This window comes from Carettochelys insculpta, chromosome 1 (assembly GCF_033958435.1).
Source record: "Carettochelys insculpta isolate YL-2023 chromosome 1, ASM3395843v1, whole genome shotgun sequence".
NCBI classification, from domain to species: domain Eukaryota; kingdom Metazoa; phylum Chordata; order Testudines; family Carettochelyidae; genus Carettochelys; species Carettochelys insculpta.
In genome coordinates, this window is record NC_134137.1 from 293,898,076 (window position 1) to 293,918,205 (window position 20,130).

Below are 20,130 nucleotides of genomic sequence, written 5' to 3' on the forward strand. Positions count from 1 at the left end.
ATGATCGGTAGCCGGGGGTTCGGCAGGTGGGTCTGGGCTGGCAGCTCTTTTTAGTGCTTTGCGCGGCGCCTCCACCCTGTCCTCCAACAGGGTGGGGTGCCGGGTGCGCGCACTCTTTTTCTTTCGTTTCCCCCCCACCAGCACCCAGCCCTCCGAGGAGGCGGGCTGGGCAGTAGAGGAGGAGAGGCCAGGGGACAGGGCCGACGAGGAGGAAGGGAGGTAAGAGGGGGGTGGGGCGGCAAGGGGGAGGGACGACCCACCCCGGGACAGGCCCTCTTCTGGTCCTGCCGCCGGCCCCTCCTCCCTCTCCTCCGCAGGCCCGGCTCTTGTGCCCGCTTGGGCGCCAGGGCCTGCTTCTTCTTGCCCGGCACCATGCGGCCGGTCATCCTCCGACGCCCTAGCGGCGATGGATCCGTCCAGGACGAGAGGAGGAGGGTCGGTCCCAGGGCCTGTCGCGGTCGGGGCGCCGCCGATCTCGTGGCTGACGCCCCCGGGTCGGAGGAGGTCCCGGGCTCCCCTTCGTGCCGGGCCAGGGGGCAATCCCTCCAGACGTGCCCCGCCGCCCGGCACATAAAGCACCGGGCCTCCCCCAGGATATAGAAGACCCGGTACTGGGCCCCTTGATAGGGCACCAGTATAGTCCCCTCCTGGGCCACCCCGCCCTGTGCTGCCGCCGGCGGCAGTTGGACCCGGGCCTGCCGGCGGAAGGAGAGCACGTGCCGTAGGGCGGGGTCTTTACAGCCTAGGGGGAGGGGACTCAGGACCGTCAAAGGCTGGCCCAGGGCGGTGAGGAACGGCAGAAGGGCGGAGTTGGGAAGGAAGGGTGGAACAGATGAAAAAACCACCCACACGCCCAGGTCTTCCAGCGGCTCCAGGGGCACGTGCACGCCCCCAACCGCCAGGCCCCTCTCCACCGCCTCCTGGGCGGCGGCCTCCGAAGCCAGGAAGAAGACGATCTTCCCGAACATCCGGGAGGCCGCCACCACGGCCGCGGGCCCCACCACCCGTGCCAACGCCCGCACGTAGGTCTCCACGTGGGGCGAGGCAGCCACCAGGAGGCAGCGGACTCCGTGCCTCCTGGTGAGCGCGGGGAAGGGGCCGCGACCGTTGGGGATGGTAGTCCCGGCAGAGGCGGAAGGAGTAGGGTGCGGGGCGGCGGCCACCGCCTGGGCGTACGACCTGGGGGCTGAGAGGTCGGGGCCCCCAGGAGCGGTGGAGGGAGCAGGGGGAAGGGAAGAAGGGGAGGCTGCACTCGGTGTTTGGGCAGCCTGGGGGAGAGTCCCCGCCACGGGAGGTTTGGCCTTCCGGGCGGGGCTCTTGCCCTTTCTTTTCCCCTGGCCCTTCCTGCCCGTTTGGGGGGGAGGGTTTGGGGCTGGGTCGCCAGGGGGCGCCGCGGCGGAAGCAGTAGGAGCCCCGGAGCCTGCGCCCGCACCCTCAGCTGACATGGTGGTTGAGTTCTGGGCAGCCCTGGACGAGTGGGCCGCCGTTTCAGGGATAGGAGGGGTGACAGTGGAGGGGAGAGGGTGGGAGGGGTCACCAGATGACCCTCCAGTGGGCGTGGGGGTCATATTGGTGGGTCAGAGAGGGAAAAAGTTTGTTGGGGGTGGGGGCCTTTAAGAGAGAGCGGGGGAGGGGGAGGAGAGTGGAAGGGAAGGAAGGAGTGAGGCGTGGCTGCCCCTCCCCCACTGGCCAGGCTGAGGACCCGGTCAGATGGGGGAAGGGCAGGGCAAGGAGAGTGAGGTCAGGGAAAGGGAGACACAAAAAAGGCCACAACTCCCAGCACAAAGATGGTAAGATGGCTCCTGTTTCTGCACTGGGATGTGGAGGGAATCAAAGTTTGTGTGTGTGTGTGTGTGTGTGTGTGTGTGTGGGTGGGTGGGTGGGTGGGGGGGGGGGGCTCAGGCGCTTAAGTAAACAGAAAAAGGGAGGGAAGGGGCGTGGGCACGTGCGGGGGCGAAGGAGGAGGCACAGCCAACTTAGGGGGGATGGCGGGGTTAATGGGGGGAGGGGTTGCCCACGTGCGCCTGAGGGGTGGGCCTGTAGCAGCTGCTGCAGAGCCTCGAGATGACAGGGGGAGAAGGAAGGGGCAGCTGATTGGAGGGGCCCAGGTGGAGGGGGCCCCAGCGGCAGCTGGGGGTGGGGGGGCAGTAGGGGAGGGGGGGGCTGCAGGGGTGGGGCAGGGGCCACGCCCTAACACCCCACCCCTGGCTATGCAGCCCCCCCCCGGAGCCCCAGTGGAGAGGGGCCCTGCCCAAACTCACCCCTCCCCAAGCCACTCCACAGGAGGCTGTGTGGAGGGAGCCCAACCGCCGCTTTGAGAGAGCCCCCTACCTTCTCCAGGTGGTGAGGATGCAGCAGCTGCTAGATGGAAGGTGGGCCCAAATGGGGGTCCAGCAGTTTCTCCCCCAAAAGATGGAAAAAGGGGGGGGGCCCTGCTGTAGGGCAGGGGGCAAGAGGCCCCCACCCTCCACCCACTCAGCAGTTCCTAAAAGAACTAGCTGGAGAAGTGGAGGAGCGGGGGGAGAAAGATAGATCCTGCCTGCCCGAGGCAGGAGGGAGGCTGACCCCAGAGGCAGGACCTTTGCGCCGGTGGAGACTCCCCGCCTTGGAAGAAGCCCCAGGAGCGGTTTGCCCGAGCATCCTGGCGGACCCCCACAGCCCCCAGGCCCAGGATCGCCTCGGGCCCCCTGTGCTACCGCCACCAGACTACCCCAATTATATTGATATGAGCGACTGGCCGGAGCCTCCGAAGGTGGATGACCTGGAGGAGACCGACCTGGAGGGACGCCCCGACCAGATGGACTGGGACCTTCTGCCAGTGGAGGTAGAGGTAGGAAGTGGCCCAGGGAATGACGCTCCTGAACCCATGGCAGTGTGTTGCGGCCTGGATCCCCACTGCCGTGGTCGTGTGTGAGCGACCCCCAGGGCCCCGGGCCGGGTCGCAGTGGAGTGGGAGGGCCTGCGACCCCCTACCCCCTCCTTGACAGGGCCAGCCCGCGCTGGGCCTGCGCTCAAACTCTGGTGCTGTTGCCCTGCCCCAAACTGAGGCTGGGCCTGTGCTCAAACCCTTGTGTTGCTGCCCCGCCCTGGACTGAGGGCTGGGCCAGGATTGTACCACTATTGTGAACTGCTGCCCGCCCTGAACTGAGGGCTGGGCCGGTACTGTGTTGCTATTGAGAACCGCTGCCCTGCCCTAGATTGAGGGCTGGGGCCTGTATTGTATTGTACTGGGAACTGCTGACCACCCCCAACTGAGTGCGGGCTGGTGTTATAACCCTTGTGGTGGCTGCCTCCCCCTAGGCCAAGGGCTGGGCGTCCCAGGACTTCTTACAGAGCAAAACAAGAGTTGGGAGATAGCTAAGTATTGCTGTATTTCCTAGTATTGTCTCATAGCCCAACACTGTGTGCTGCTAAACTGCTGTTTCAATGGTGTATGAGTAATGGAGCCATGTGATCAAATTATTACTTTGCAAAATGAATGTTAATCAGATAAAACCCACATCCTCCAGCACTAGCAGTTTTATGTTTTGAAATATTCACTCTTTTTCACAGCAGATCTTTATAAAACGCTTATCAGGCTATAATTAGGTGCAGTGATGCCCTTCCTATGGGGTAATTATTGTATGTATGGATGAGAGATTAGTTTTTCATGTGTGTTTATATAAATTGCAGTCAGGGCCTCTTCCCAAAAAACTACATTCATCTAACGCTATGGAGTCTGTTTAGCTTTTTATACATCACACGTCATCATGGTATCTGAGCATCTCCCAGGAGTTTATTAAATGATCTGACTAGTACCTTGAGAGCTCAAGAGCTCCTTGTCCTGTCTGTTGTCCTGGATCTGAACCACTGAGTGCCTTAAAACATCAAGATGAGATCTTGAACATGAGGCTGTATTCTAGACACAATTTTCAAGCTAGGCACAAAATATGACTGAACTCGGCAATGCGTCTCACAGTGATAGTAGCATGGCCCCTTCAACATTTCAGGGGCTGATCTGCTATGCTATGATAGGGACTAATGGAAATTGGGTGTTGATTAAAGCAGCTACTAGGGGGACCCAAAGCTGAGGAGATACAAAGGTTGAACAATGAGACCCTGCTCATCCCCATCCCTTCCAGCTTTTCTAGTAGCAAGGACCAATTCTGAGGTAGCAAATTTAGCGTGGAAATACTGAAACAGTGCCTGACTCACACAACAGCCATGAGAACCTTCCAAATCTCTTGGACTAGATGCTGCTGTTTTTCCTGTGACTGGACACAGCTTTTGAACTGAAACTACCTGCAGCTTTCTCACTAGCAGGAAAACATTTAGGTCAAACTTGGAAACAATTTTTGCAAACGTATTTATTTTACCATTTGCTTGGTACTTCCTGCTGCTGTTTATCCATAACACCATCGCCTGCCAAGGGAAGAGCTGGCCATCCGAAATGTCGCCATCTCCTCTGAGCAGCTGTGCCAGTAGGCTTTATTTCTGCTGTGAGTTATCAACTGGATGCAGTGAGTGCACTCCCCTCTTTCCTTCCTCCAGCTACAGTCTCCTCATTTCATGTACAAGCAGCAATGGAATTAACCCCCAGCATTTTGGGAGGCTTGTTTTTGATATACTAAATTTAATTAAACATGTAAAATGTATGCCACAGGTGGGCCAACTCTTCTGAGTTTCTTCAGTATGGCATAGAGGAAGCCAACATCTATTTTTTTCTTCCCTACACGTAAATTCGATCATAATTCTAATTTAAATAGGGCAGGGGTAGGGGTTACAGGGAAAGAGACGAGCTTCCTATATTAAACTATGATGCTGAAGTTGCGCTTCAGGGGACAAAATACTCCCTCTTACAAAGTATTTTAAAACTCCCAAAGTGTTGGATCTTGGAGATGTTGAGTGTGAAGAAGCAAAGGGATTTAGACATGACTTGAATGTTTGGGGACAGAGATGAAGTTTCAAATGGCTCCCACAAGCATACCTCACAGTACTGCAAACCTCAAACATTCAAAATCAAAACTAATTTTTGCTACTGGGTTGAAATTTGCTGGTTTGCAAAATTCTATAGGAATAAAACTTAGGCCACGTGAATATTGGTGAGCTACCAACAGTGGCGTAGGGTTACCAGATTTTTGGGAAACTTATCCAGGATGGACAGCCCCAGCTGTGGGATCCCAACCAGGGGCTGCCTGTCCACATAAATTTTCCAAAACTGAGAGGGGGACCCTGCAGCTGGGAGTCAAGTGCAGAGCCTTGCTGGCAGTCCCAGCCACAGGATCCCCAGGTGGGGATGGGGAATTTCCCTAAGTCCTGCATCCCCCATTTATGGCAGGACATTGTTGCATAAACGTGGGACTTGTGAGGAAAATTTGGGACTATCTCACACATTGCAGGACATCTGGGAACTCTAACTGGGGTAGGTATGAAAAGGCCAATTGAAATCTAGTTTCTAATTCAGTGAATTCTGTTTAAAAATCATGTTATGGTATTATTTAATCAGCTATAAAATTGCAATCCTCTTTTAGGAAACAACTCAATTTTAATGATCTTCTATGGCTAGGCCTAAATTTGACATCTGGCTCCAAAGTCCATTGGAACATGCTTATGTCTATATAAAAATCTGGGCCTCAGTTAGCCAAACACGTCTGCAAACATGGACACCAGAATGTGGCCAGTTACGAGCTCCCACTGCTAAATGTTCTTTTGGGGTGACAGTGTGTGTCTGTGGAAAAGGACTTGCCATGCAACACTAGAGGATGCACTCTGTTAAAATGAAATATGAGGAAAACAGGCGCACCTCAAGAACATTAGCCTGTATATTTGAAAGGCAACAAGCAATGCCAGGAAAGACGCTATACTCATGCTTCCCAGTTTAAAACAGTACTGGAAAAGCAGTGGAGGCTTTCCATTTCAGCTGTCATTCAGTGCCGTGAGGGTTGCAGACGTGTCGATTTATTGTTTTAAATCTAGACGTACTAAAGAAAATACATCTTTTTCTAAAACAAAAGCACAGAGAATTATAGCTTTTGAAGATCAAAACACATGTCATCCAGCTTGAAAACATCCTGGATGTGTGAAAATCCTGGAAGAAAGCAACAGAAGAAAGTGGCAGACAAAAATCCTAATGTAGACAAGCTGATAACTGATGGCTGCATCAGGTTGACATTATTTGTAAAGCTGAGTAAGGGCATGACCGCAGGTACAGTGGTGTAGAAGTACCACTGCAATGTGTCTGGTGAAGATGCTTTGCCTGTGCCAACAGGAGAGATTTCTCCCATCCGTGCAATAAAACTACCCTGTGAGTGGCAGAAGGCTTCCCGCTCATGTAGTGCTGCCTGCCCTGGTGCTTATATAGGTGTGACATTTGTTTCTCTGAAAGGTGGTTTATTCACACCATTGAGCGATGTAACTTGTGGTGACATAAGCTATAGTGTGATTTTTATATAGCCTGAAATATTAATCCTCCCAGGAACGGCATCTTCCTCTGTTTGGTAGTAACTATCCAATGGGACGCTGCAGACAGAAACCCATGTTTTACAGTTATCTAAAAGACATCATGACAGTACTGGTGCAACAGAACATGGTGTTTTTGCTATTTACATATTGCCGGGGTAGGGAGTATCCTCTCAAATAACAGTTGGTTTGCAACAGTTGTTACAGCTTAGACGTAGTATGGTGGTGCTAGAATAGATTTGTTTTTTCAGGACCTTCTAGTTTTTAGCTCAGATGGTGAAGAGGTGTAAGCTGATTTGTATTCTAAAGAGCATAAGTCTTGAATAGCAAAAGAATTAGGTGTTAACTAAGCATCCATGGTCAAGTGTGTTATCTAAGCAGTTGAGCTGAACTGGAAAAGGAAAAGCAGCAAATATGTAGGACTCAGTACAGGTAGAAAAGGGAGAACTGAAGAACATTGGAATGAGGATTGAAGGATCATAGGAATTAGTGAAGCTGGAGAAGTAACCTAACCCTGAGTGAGCAACAAAAGGAAAAGGGGGAAGCTGAACACCCATCTCACCCACGTAATGTACTCTACACCACCATGCCTTCCAGACCTGCTCGATTTTCACTTTTCTTCCTTGTCCACTGTGGCAAAGTTTATTTATCTTGGGACAGAACATCCTGTGTGCATTTTTCCCCCTCTTAACATATCTGGCATTGATATACCTTAGGTCACGTTATCACGGGGTCTACACTGCAGGGAGTCGATGGTAGAAACTCTTCTGTTGACATCCCTTACTCTTCTCGTCTGGGATAGAGTAACAGAGTTGTCTTCCAAGAAATCTCTAGTTGATTTGCTAGATCTTTAGTATACCACTAAATCATGGTTTCCCAAATGGGAGGGGGGAGCGGGGGGATGAAGAAATTCCAGGTGGGGGGGTGGCGTGAGGTAACCCAGCCCCCCATGACTCCCCCCACCCTTTGCTTCTGCCTTTCAGCCCCTGTCATTTTATGTGGGTGACCCAGCGCAGACGCTATAAAAAGCAGGCAGCTGGCAAGAGCCATGTGCAAAGGTGAGTGCGTGTGGGTTGGGGGAGGAGGAGGATGGGGTTAGATGGGGGACTTGGGGTGCCTGGCTCAGGTAAGGGGGATGGGGTAAGAGCAGGATCTGGTGGTGGTTGGCTTTATGGGAAGGGATTGGCTCAGGCGGATGGCTTGCAGGGCTCAGGTGGCTGACCAGCTTGCAGGACTCACTGGGCTTGGGCCACTGGCCCCAGCATTACAGGACTCAGGCAGCTTGAGTGGGTGGGCGGCTCGCCTCAGCAGTGCAGGGCTCGGGTGGGCAGCTGGTCACAGCAATGTGCAGCTTGGGCTGGTGCGGGGGCGGCTGGCCTGGGCAGCATGGGGCTTGGGTGGGTGGCTTGAGTGGCTGGCCTGCAGCTCGGGTGTGCAGTTGGCCCCAGCAGCTGCCAGGCGGATGGCTGGCCTCAGTGTTGCAGGGCTTGGGAGGGCAGCTCTGGCAGTGCCGGTCTGAGGTGGGCGGGCAGCTGGCACGGGCAGCTCTGGTGCCTGGCACAGTTCTCAGGCAGCTGGTATGTGGCTCAGGCAGCTGGCCAGTTGGGGCTGCACCAGACACCTGCAGGGGGCCAAGAAAAACTATTTGTGCTTATTCTTAATTTTAAATAACATTTTATATCAAGCTTTTGTGTTTATTTTAAATTACTAATTGAATTTTTTGTTAAAAAGGGGGATGGATGATGGTAAAGAGGAGGGGTGTGTGAGGGTATCCCAAAAATCAAAAGCGGGGAATGATGCCAGAAAGTTTGGGAACTGCTGCGCTAAATCAACCACCAGTGGATTCACCTCAGAGCATCGATCCCTGCTGTTGTATATGGGTAGCCATAAAGACGATTTCCATGCTGAAATAGACTGGCAAAGATAAGCTTAGAGGCTCCATTGTGCACAGTTTGACAATAGTGTGCAAGAACTGGACACAACTACTTGGTTGGGTTTCTCTGCTGAAATACATTATACATTCCCTAGAGTTTCAGCAATACACTGTCTATTTAATAACTAAAAATATTTGCTGATTTATTTCTTAACTTATCGCATAGATCTTACCATATCTTATCATAGATATTATAGATCTTATATATCTTATCATATATATATATAATAGATCTTATCATAGGCTTACCATCAGCCTAAAGAAGACAAACGTACTGGGTCAGGATGTTGCTGAATCCCCATCAATCAGCATTGACAACTATACGTTAGAGGTTGTCCATGAGTTCGTTTACCTTGGGTCCACCATCACTGACACCCTGTCATTGGACACTGAGCTAAATAGGAGGATCGGAAAAGTGGCCACAACTTTGTCCAGACTCAGCAAGAGAGTGTGGAATAACAACAAGCTGTACACTCACACCAAAATGCAAGTCCACAGAGCCTGCATCCTCAGCACCCTCCTTTATGGCAGCGAGACTTGGACCCTATATGCCCGTCAGGAAAAGAGGCTGAACGTCTTCCACTTGCGCTGCCTCAGGTGCATCCTTGGAATATCAAGGAAGGACAGAGTGACCAACACTGCCGTCCTCAAGCAAGCTGGAATCCCAACCATGCACACCCTCCTCAGGCAGCGTCGGCTCCGCTGGCTTGGCCACATCCTCAGGATGAATAATGGAAGGATTCCAAAAGACATCCTGTATGGTGAGCTAGCCTCTGGCAAAAGACCTCCTGGATGCCCCCAGTTGCGCTACAAAGATATCTGCAAGAGAGACCTCAGAGAGGTAGACATCGAGCTGGACAACTGGGAAGAACTAGCAGACGACCGCAGCAGATGGAGGCAGGGGTTACACAAGGGCCTTCAGAAGGGCGAGATGAGGATCAGACAGCTAGCAGAGGAGAAGTGAGCGCACAGAAAGCACACTAAGGACTTGCCAGACACCCACCACATCTGCAAGAGATGCAGCAAGGACTGTCACTCTCGTTTGGGTCTTCATAGTCACAGTAGACACTGTAAATGAAGTCCTCAATTGAAACTATAAAGGGCGCGATCCATAGTCTATGCAGACTGAAGGATGCCTACTACTATCGCATAGATCAAACCCTCTTGACTTTCTCTTGACAGGACTTGAAAAATCCAGGTGAGCAGGATTTGGTCCTATATTTATATCCTGGCCACAGATTAACCCAGCTTTTATTGGATAAACCATATTGAGTTAAATATGTCCATTCTAGATATTGTGTATTAAGGCGTACTACTCTGAAACTCACTATCGGGTAGATGCTACTTCCTGGTACACTCTTTTCATACATTCTGCACGCCGAAGGATGTTTGTATATGATTTTAGGAAGGACTGCTGAGTTGCAGCTGCTTTGGGAAATTGTAATGTTCACTCAGACAATATTCTTAGCCTGAAGAAGTGAGACTCGTTGCCAAAATGCTGGCCACAATTAAAGTTAATTATACAGTTGCTGGAAACAATCGGGAAAAGATGATTTGTCACACAGTCCACCCACTCCTGGGTCAGCTAGCCCCCACATGCTTGCCCTCTTGCACCACAAACCAGAAGGGATTGCTTTCTTCCTACTATTTTATATTTTAGGTGGGTGGGGGATGCAGAGACAGGAGCCATGGCAGTAATAAAATAATGTCTAGCACTTACCTTCAAAGTGCCTTACAAGCACTATTTTGTCCTGAGAAATAGCAAAGTGTATATTATTATCCATGGCGAACTGAAACTGAGACAGAGAGTTTATGAGGGGACACTTGTGGGGACTTTCTGGCTCCTGGATGTGGGCTCAGTCTACCAGACTGCTCTTTCCTGTCTAGTGGGAGGATATTTTCAGGGGGACAGACTGTTTTCCAAAGGCTTTTCAGTGAAACTGAACAAGACCATTACAAGCTCTTGTCTCCTTTCTTCTGAGATTCACTAGGGTGCAGAGTAAGCTGCCAGTAGGGATCCTGTCTCCTCAAGCTTCAGGGTGAGAGAAAGATTCATCTTCTCCTTGCTGCTGAGGAGTGCAAAGGTGGCAGTGGCTGGTTTTTGAAGGGATCACACCAGGTTTGCCTGGTTGTGTGGGAAAGATATCCACCAGAGGCTCAGATTGTGCCCTCCAATTCAAGCAAGCATCAGATCACCTGTGTACAGATTTTACCACTTTCCATGCAGAAGGAGCTGAGCTGTTTTAGTGGCACCATCCTTTTCCCCCTTCCCTCCACCACCACTCCCTGATACTTTCAACTGTGCTCTGCAGTTGGAAACAGAGTGAAATGGAGCAGTAAGGACACCAGGTGGTGGGGATAGCTTAGTGGTTAGAATATCAGCCTTGTAAACACAGGGTTGTAAATTCAATCCTTGAGGGGGCTTGTCAAGGTTTAGGGGGAAGTTTGATTTAAAAAAAAGTCTGAGGGATGGTGCTAGGTCCTGTTGTGAGTGCAGGGCATAGGACTCAATGACCATGTGAGGTCTTTCCAGCACTAGGAGATGTGTATATTTCAGAGTCAGTTAACTCCAGTAGCTAATAGAGATTTTTTTCCTAGAAAACATTATTTGGCCACCTTGATCTAGACCATCCCTGCTCTTAATCTCCAATGAGGGAGATTCCAAAGCCTCTCTTGGCAATTTATTCCAGTGCTTAACCCTGAGAGTAGGGAAGTTTTTTTTCTAATGTCCAATTTAAACCTCCCTTGCTGCCATTTAAGCCCAATTGCTTCTTGTGCTATCCTCAGAGGTTAGGGAAAATAATTTTACTCCATCTTTTTAACACACTTTTAGGTACAGTAGATGCCTGAGATATGTGCACTCGAGTTGCACATATCTTGGGTTAACATGACTCTGAGTGGTGGGGAAACTGACCTGCACTGGGCTGGTCAGTTTCCCAGCTCTTGTTGGGGCGGCAGCTGACTTGGCTGCTGCCCCTGACAGAAGCAGAGAAACTGCTCTTTCTAGGGGCAGCAGCCAATTGCCAGTGACAGGAGAGGTTTCCTTGCTCCTGTCAGTGACAGAAGCTGAGAGGCAGGCTCTCAGCTGCCACCAATGACAGAAGTGAGGAAACTGATCAGGGTAGCTGTCCTGGTCAGTTTCCCAGCTCTGCAAGTGGAGGGGAGCTGGGAACCAGGCTACCATCTGGACCCTGGCTGCTCTCTACTTGCTGGAGTGGGGAAACTGACCATGGCTGCTGACATCATCAGGTTCCTGGCTCCCCCGGAATTGTGCACGAAATTTGGCTTATGCGGGGCTGGCAAGTCAGGGGTCTACTGTACATGAAAGCTGTTACCACTTTCCCTCTCAGCCTTCTCTTTCCAAACTTTTTTTCAGTCTTCTCTCATAGGTCATGATTTCCAGACCTTTAGTTATTTTTGTTGCTCTTTTCTGGACTTTCTCTCCATTTGTCTATCTTTCCTGAAATGTGGTGCCCAGAACTTGATGCAGTATTCCTGTTGAGGTCTAATCAGCACATTAGAGTGGAAGAATTACTTCTAATGTCTTGCTGACAACACTCATGCTATTACATCCCAGAATGTTTGCTTTTTTCGCAGCAGAGGTACACTGAGTCAAATGTAGCTTTAATTCAAGTTTAATTCACGGAGACTCTAGGGACAATCCTTGAGGGTTGGCAACCGCAAGCAGGAGATGCCAGTCAGTGGCTCTCTTGCAGGTGAGCTGGAGAAGGGAGAGCCTGCATTCCAGTCACCTACCTCATTGTAACTGTAGGTGATGTTATTTACATACATTTACAGTTTGGAAACTGCTTTTAAAGATATAAAATTCTGATCCATTCAAACACTTCAGCACATGCCTACCTATGCTCTGGCTAAGTCCAAGAGGGTGCCCCCAATTTTATGCTCTTGGCAGGCTCCTGGTACCCCTCAAAGGGTCCCTTGAGGGCTCCTGGGGGTCACAGGGTTGCTGGCTGCTAACCACAGCATCAATCAAGCTGCAGTGGGTGGGTACAAGGGTGTGGACGCTAGCAGCCTGTGTGCTCCCTGCCTGCACACTCTCAGCTTCCTGCCATGGGGTTTCTGGGTCCCAGATGCTTTTAGAGCCACTGGAGGCAGAGACAATAAAACCCCAATGTGCTGGCCGGGGCGTCTCTACACTCCAGCTGGCCAGTGCCATGGAGGATCCCTCTTTCGAAAGAGTGGCCTGCGGAGTGCCTGCACAAGCTTTCTCTGGGAAGATGCTTTTGAAAGGAGGTGCTTTCTGATCTGGGAGCGGAAGAGCACTTCCAAAAGGAGAGCTGGGTTCTTTCGATTTTTTTTTTTCAAAAGAACGCATCTGGTGTGCAGATGCTCCATGGGATTTGCTGGAAGGGCCCCAGCTTTTTTGAAAGATCTCGCAAGTAAAGATGTGGCCTATGGTTCATGTTCCTGGGATATCACTGACAAATTTTCCCTCTTTTTTTCAAACATTTTAAGTGAGATCTTAGTCCTATATTATGTATTGCCTCTTAGTGAAACATGAATGAGGAAGAGATGCTTGTGTTATTCTTTCTCATCTCCAACCAAAATATCAGCTGTGGGGTTCTTCAAAACTTTCTCTGAGGCATCTGTTGCTGGTCACTGTCACTGAAAAGATGGATTCAATGGACCCCAAGTCTGGTCCAGTATGGCAAATTTCTGTATTACTAGGTAAATTTTAGTGGTTACACATGAATCATTTCCGTTTGCTAATTCTTTTTGAGATGATTGTTAATGGAAGACTGAAAATGTAGGTGTCTTCTTATTATAGATGAACACCTTTCTGTGGTGGATAATGTTCCACTCTGCATTGTTTCTGAAACTAACAATGTTCTTACCCATCTACTTCTCCCTCAACTGCTGTTCAGAGATCTGCAGAGAACTCAAAGATTCCACTGATCTGTGGTCTGCAGTAAAAGTAAAGAAAAGAGGGGTGGATAGGCTCTTACCATTAGGGTGACCATATCTCCCTGTCCCACATATGGGACAGGGAATATGGGTGGAGAGGGGTAGATCCTCCCATCTACTCCAAGCCCCGGGGAGCTGGGAAGGAGGCGGCAGATGCTGGCCTGCCCAGGAGCCCAGGGAAGCGTCAGCTGTCGGCCCTCCCCGGGAGCCCCAGGGAAGCGACAGCTGCCAGTGCTCCCCAGGAGCCCCAGGGAAATAGCAAGGCCATGGCAGCCGCCCACATTCCCTCACTTTCCCAAGGCTTGAGGAAGTGACTCCCACCAGCAGCTGCAAAAAAAGGTCATCGGGGGTGTGCTCAATTATGGGACTATTCATCCCTTTAAAAAATGTCAATACGCCTTTTTGGCATCCCAAATACGGGACAGACGGTCACCTTACTTACAATGGAAAAAAAAATTTCCCTCTCACCAAACCAAGGGCAGGTTTACAATGATCCATGCTCAGTTAAAGGCTTCAGTGTCTTTGTCAGGCATAAGAAAGAGAATGGTGAGAGTCTCTGAGGCCTTGTGGTTCTCTTCACTCGCCCTAGAGGAGAGGGAGGCCTCCCTTTTCCCTGTGTTTTGCACTCTTTGGCTACGTCTACACGTGCACCCAACTTCGAAATAGCTTATTTCGATGTTGTGACATCGAAATAGGCTATTTCGATGAATAACGTCTACACGTCCTCCAGGGCTGGCAACGTCGATGTTCAACTTCGACGTTGCTCAGCCCAACATCGAAATAGGCACAGCGAGGGAACGTCTACACGCCAAAGTAGCACACATCGAAATAAGGGAGCCAGGCACAGCTGCAGACAGGGTCACGGGGCGGACTCAACAGCAAGTCGCTCCCTTAAAGGGCCCCTCCCAGACACACTTTCATTAAACAGTGCAAGATACACAGAGCCAACAACTAGTTGCAGACCCTGTATATGCAGCACGGACCCCCAGCTGCAGCAGCAGCAGCCAGAAGCCCTGGGCTAAGGGCTGCTGCCCACGGTGACCACAGAGCCCCGCAAGGGCTGGAGAGAGAGTATCTCTCAACCCCCCAGCTGATGGCCGCCATGGAGGACCCCGCTATTTCGATGTTGCGGGACGCGGATCGTCTACACGTCCCTACTTCGATGTTGAACGTCGAAGTAGGGCGCTATTCCCATCCCCTCATGGGGTTAGCGACTTCGACGTCTCACCGCCTAACGTCGATTTCAACTTCGAAATAGCGCCCAACACGTGTAGACGTGACGGGCGCTATTTCGAAGTTACTGCCGCTACTTCGAAGTAGCGTGCACGTGTAGACGCAGCCTTTGTCCCTGAATTAGACAGTTTTGGGGGAAAAGTAAGGAACCTTCCAACTGGAAGTCGTGAACTGTAGGAGTAAGTTAAAGCCTTGTATGGTTAGTATTTAAGAATCAATTTGCTAAGCTTATGTAGCCTTTTATAAAAAGAAAGCAGGGATTTCTCCCTCCCACTGCTAGAAGCAGAATGATTGTAAAACTTCTGATCAGTAATCCTGTACTGATCTCTGAACACAGGCATAGGTTTGCTCTTGGTGGAATTTAGCCTGTGCCTTAATGAGTTTCAAAAATGTGAGTTCTCCTATAGGCCCACAATATAGTTCTTTATTTTTAACTCTCTCACACATGCACAGACCCGAGATAAACAGTTAAACAGCCAGCTCATAAATGTAGATTCTTGCCGAACTACATCTTGTGGAACCCATATATATATTTGATCTGTCTGCTTCCTTCAAACTTTTTTAAAAAAATGTAACTGTGTGGGGAGAAAAGGTATTGGTTTCATTTCACAGGTCTTCTGAGTACATAATATAGAAAAACATATTCTGCTAGCCTTACTATAAAGCAAAAGAAACAAACAAAAGAAATAAAAAAAAGAAAAAACAATGACCATATTGCAAACAAAGGACAAAAACCTAAGTACACTAGAATAGCAAACAAATCACTCACTAGTACTGAGCAGTGAATTGAGCAGAACTGATCTGAAAATTTTTGCCAGAAATGTGTGTTCTTCATTACAAGTTATTTAGTCAATGTCAAAATGATTTCAAAAGGTTTGGACAGGCAGGTTTGAGAGAGAGAAAAAGAGGTGACAGACAACTGAAATGAAAACTTGACTTTTTTGATTAGGGTGGGGGGAAAAGATTGGTGCGTCTACACTAGCCGCCTACTTCGAAGTAGCCAGCACAACGTCGAAATAGCACCCGTTGCATCTACATGTGCCATGTGCTATTTTGACGTTGAAATCAACGTTAGGCGGCGAGACGTCGAAGTCGCTGTTCCCATCCGAGGAAGGGAATAGCATCCTACTTCGAAGTTGAATGTCGAAGTAGGGTGTGTGTAGACGGTCCGCGTGCCACTACTTCGAAATAGCGGGGTCCTCCATGGTGGCCATCAGCTGAGGGGTTGAGACGCTCTGTCCAGCCCCTGCGGGGCTCTATGGTCCCCGCGCACAGCAGCCTTTAAGGCACCACGGACCCGGATTTCCTGTGGCAGGAAGCTGAGAGCGTGCAGGCAGCAGCACACGCACGTGCTAGCCCTGCACACTTTTCAGAGGCCCCAATCTCCACTGCCTCCACCCATGGCCTCAAGCCAGCCCCCCGAGCGCCCCCAGGGCTCCCCTTCTGAGGGGACCCAGGCACCCCAGCAGCCAAGTGGGGGGGCCAAAAGGACGCAGGGCCCCTCCTGGTTGGAGGCTGAGCTCTGAGACCTGCTGGGGCTCTGGGGTGAGGAGGAGGTGCTCCACGTGATGGGGAGCAAGCGGCGGAATGCAGAAGTGTTTGCCCGACTGGCCAAGGGCCTGGCCGCCTGGGGTCACCCTGCCCACACTCCGGATCATGTCCGGAGTAAGGTGAAGGAGTTGCGGCAGGGGTACACCCGGGCCCGGGACTTGGCCAGCCGGTCTGGGGCTGCCCCCGCCACTTTGCCCCATTACAGGGAGCTCAGGTCCATCCTGGGCCCCTGGGACACCTCCTCCCCCCCCGGCCACCCTTGACACCATGGCCAACGAGCCCCAGCAGGCCTTGGAACCGGAGGCCAGCCCCACACCCCGGGGCCCACCCAAGGAGCCCCCCTCGGGACAATGGAGGAGGGGTCCAGCAGTGGGGGGGGGGGGCTCCTCATTGACCTCCCCTCCCGGAGCACCAGCCTGGCACCCGCCCACCGGGCTTCCCCCGACCGTGGCAATGGATGGTCAGGTACATAACCCACAGAGCACACAGCCATGGGCCACAGGGTGGGGGCACCAGCCATGACCGGGAGCCTCACACACCCCCAGCGGACCCCCAACCCGTGAATGCCCAGCCACAGTACAGTCCCAGGATGGTGGCACGGCCATCAGCGCCTGTCAGCACCTGTACCCATGGACAGACCTCAGTGTTGACCCCGGGGGCGGGGGGACAATGCCATGGCGACAGCCAACAGGGACATCAAGCCCACTGACGGAGACGGAGACCCAGCACCCAAGAGGGGGCAGGGAGAACGGACCACTGGCCAGGGCACTGTACTAACAGCCTTCCCCTCCCTCTCTCCAGCTGCAGCATCCGACGCCCCAGGCAGCCAGGCACCCTCTGTTGTCCCCGACAGCCCGCCGGAGGTCAGCCACCGCCAGCGCCCAGAGACACCCTCAAGGGCAGTGGGACGATCCCGCCACCGCTGGACTCTGGGGATGGCCCCGGTGGACCCTCAGCTCCTGGCAGCTCTCCAGCAGCAGACGGAGGTGGCGGAGGAAAGACTCCATTTTGAGCGGGAGGAGTCCACCCGGCGGTGGGCGGCATGGGAGGACTGTATGGGGGTTTTCAGGGACATAGCCGGGCCGATCCGGGAGGCCGTCACCTGGCTCCCGCCCCCTGCTGCCCCCCGGGCCGCCCTCGCCGCCTTCTGCCCCACCTGCTGCTCCACCCGCCTCGCCGCCTGCTGCCCCGCCTGCCATTCCACCCGCCTCGCCACCTGCTGCCCCACCACCCACCTCAGCACTGGCAAGCTCCACAGAGTCCACTGGGACGGAAGACCGGCCACTAGAGGCATCCTGGTCATACTTGCCAGTCCTCCCAGCCCCCAGCCGGCCATGGGGAGGCGGGGGTTGCAAGCCATACCTGCCGGGGCTTGGGCCCCTCTACCCCCACTCCAGACTGATGGGGGCCCGGCGGACGGCTCGGTTGTTGGCCCATGTATATAGTTGTCCCTCTTTTTGTATATAGTTGTCCCCATTTTTGTATATTAGTTGCAGTTTCTTTGGTGAACCAAACAAATTATCCAGTTTAAAAAAAAAAAGGTTTTATTTTCCAAAAAGCTGGAGGCGTGTGCTTGTTGGGGGAGGGGGGTGGCGTGCGGGTGTTGGGGGTGGTGTGTGGGCTGTGTGTGTGTTGGGGGGGTCTTCTGGGGAAGGCCAGGGAGGTGCTCAGGGTCTCCCTGATCGAAGTGGGCCCGCAGGGCCTCGCGTACCCGTACCCCTTCATAGTGGGCCTGGCGGCTGGGTGTGGCGGCCAGCTGGGGGAAGCCTGTGCCAGCATCAACCGCCCACCTCTGGACGAAAGCCTCCCCCTTGCTGTCAACAATGTTGTGGAGCATGCAGCACGCGCCCACAACCTGAGGGATGTTTTGGAGGCTGACGTCCAGTCGGGCAAGGAGGCACTGCCAGCAGCCCTTCAGACGGCCAAATGTTCTCTCCACCACCTGGTGGGCGTGGTTCAGGCGGGCATTGAACTGCTCCTGGCTGGCATTGAGGTGGCCGGTGTACGGGCGCATGAGCCACGGCTGGAGGGGGTAGGCCACGTCCACCACAAGGCAGAGGGGCATGGTGGTGTTCCCCAGAGGGATCTCCCTCTGGGGGATGTAGGTCCCCGCCTCCAGCCGGTGGCAGAGGCCCGAGTTCCTAAAAACACTGGCACTGTGTGTGCAGCCGGGCCAGCCCATGTACACGTCCTGGAAGTGGCCCCAACTGTCCACCATGGCCTGCAGGACCATGGAGTGGTAGCTCCTGCGGTTGATGTATCTTCCTCCACTGTGGGCCGGGGCATGGATGGGGATGTGAGTCCCATCCAGGGCCCCAAAGCAGTTCGGGACCCCCATGGAGGCAAATCCAGCAATGGCTGTGTCCGGGTCCCCGAGTCGGACGACCCTCTGGAGCAACATGGCATTAAGTGTACGGACCACCTGTTGGGAGGGAACATAGGTGACCATGAAGCTGTGCAGGGTGTCCCAGGGCCCTTCCTCCAGGCCCCCCTCCCAGGCACCTCCTCGGGTACCCCACCTGCCCAGCCCGTCCCTCCCCAGTACCCCTCCCTTTTCAGCCCCACACCCAGCCCCTTCCTCCCTCCCCAAGCCCACACCCAGCCCCCCGCCACCCCAGTGGGTGCGTGCCCGGGCCTCCTTACCTCCATGACAATGGCCCCGACTGTGGCCTTTCCCACTCCAAACTGGTGTCCCATGGAGTGATAGCTGTCTGGAGTGGCCAGCTTCCAGATGGCTATTGCAACCCTCCTCTCGACGGGGAGGGTGTGCTGCAGCCGGGTGTCGTGGTGCCTCAGTGCTGGAGTGAGCCACTGGCAGAGCTCGAGAAAGGTCTGCCAGCACATGCAGAAGTTCTGGAGACACGTATCGTCGTCCCACTCCTGCATGACGAGCTGCTCCCACCATTTGGGGCTGGTGGGGTAGCTCCAGAGGCGGGGGAGCAGCCGGTGAGGGAGGGAGAGGGGAGCCCAGTGGTCAGGAGCATCCCTGTCTGCCTCCGGGGTGGGCTTCTCTGGCAGGAGCCACTGGGTGGCCTCCCGGGCAGCACCTAGTAGGGCGCTTGCCCCCTGGATGACTAGCTGGAGGGCCTCCACTTCCTGCTGCTGCTGCTGCTGCAGCTACTGCTGGGTGTCCATATCTGCTGTGACTTGGTCTGCAAGAGAGTGGCTACTGCTCTGCAGACCTCGTGCTGTGCAGGCCAGGTGCGTCTGGGAGGGGCCCTTTAAAGGAGCACCTTGCAGCTGCCCTGGAAGGGCTAGTGTGCTCTGTGACCCGGTCCGCGGTCTTTCCTGGCCCCTTATTTCAAAAGAGGGTGCTTGTGTGTGTGGACGCTCTGCATTTCCTTCTCGGGCGGCTCCTTTCGACATTCCCTGTCGCTACTTCGACGTTGAACATAGACGTTGCCAGCCCTGGAGGACATGTAGACAATATTTGTTGAAGTAGCCTATTTCGATGTTCTTACTTTGAAATAGACTACTTCGACGTACTGTGCAAGTGTAGACATAACCGTTTTGACACAATCCCATTTCTTGAAAACTTTCTTAAGGTTTTGTATTCATTCCAGTGTGAAACAAAATCCTATTTCAGATCCTCAAAAATTTTTGCAAAAAGGAATTGTTGGCCTTCAGCTAGCTACACTTCTGAATATTGACATTTTGTAGTATCATTCTTGTAGAGGTACTGTCCACAAGCACCATTTGTGTAAATGAAATATATGGCAGTGTTCACACTTCGAAGGAAAATCTTTAGCTACCCAAGGGAATTACCCAACTTTTCCCCTCAACAACAAAGCAAACAAATGAAACCTCCACAACAACATCAGTGCTATGGCAGAACTGAAGGGAGCTGTTTGTAAGTGAGGTTCTGCCAGCTTTTGGTGTGTTATCCACTGTGACAATCAGATTTAAGTCTGGTGGCTTCCAGCCTTGTTACTCCCAAAATCTTGTTCACTCTAGGTGCCCTTCCAGTTCTGCTATGTAACTACAGCCAAAGTGCAAATCATCTGTGCTTCCTGTGAGGTCACTGAATCCCCAATACTGGAAATTTAAAA

General features: G+C 52.7%; 1 long non-coding RNA gene across 1 annotated transcript; it reads left to right on the top strand.

Moving 5' to 3' along the window:
• The first annotated feature begins 2,295 nt into the window (after positions 1-2,295).
• On the top strand, positions 2,296-17,517 carry LOC142007369 (uncharacterized). The gene is made up of 3 exons (XR_012643921.1): positions 2,296-2,830; positions 7,422-7,496; positions 16,883-17,517. It is a non-coding gene; the product is annotated as an uncharacterized LOC142007369 (long non-coding RNA).
• Positions 17,518-20,130: the final 2,613 nt, after the last annotated feature.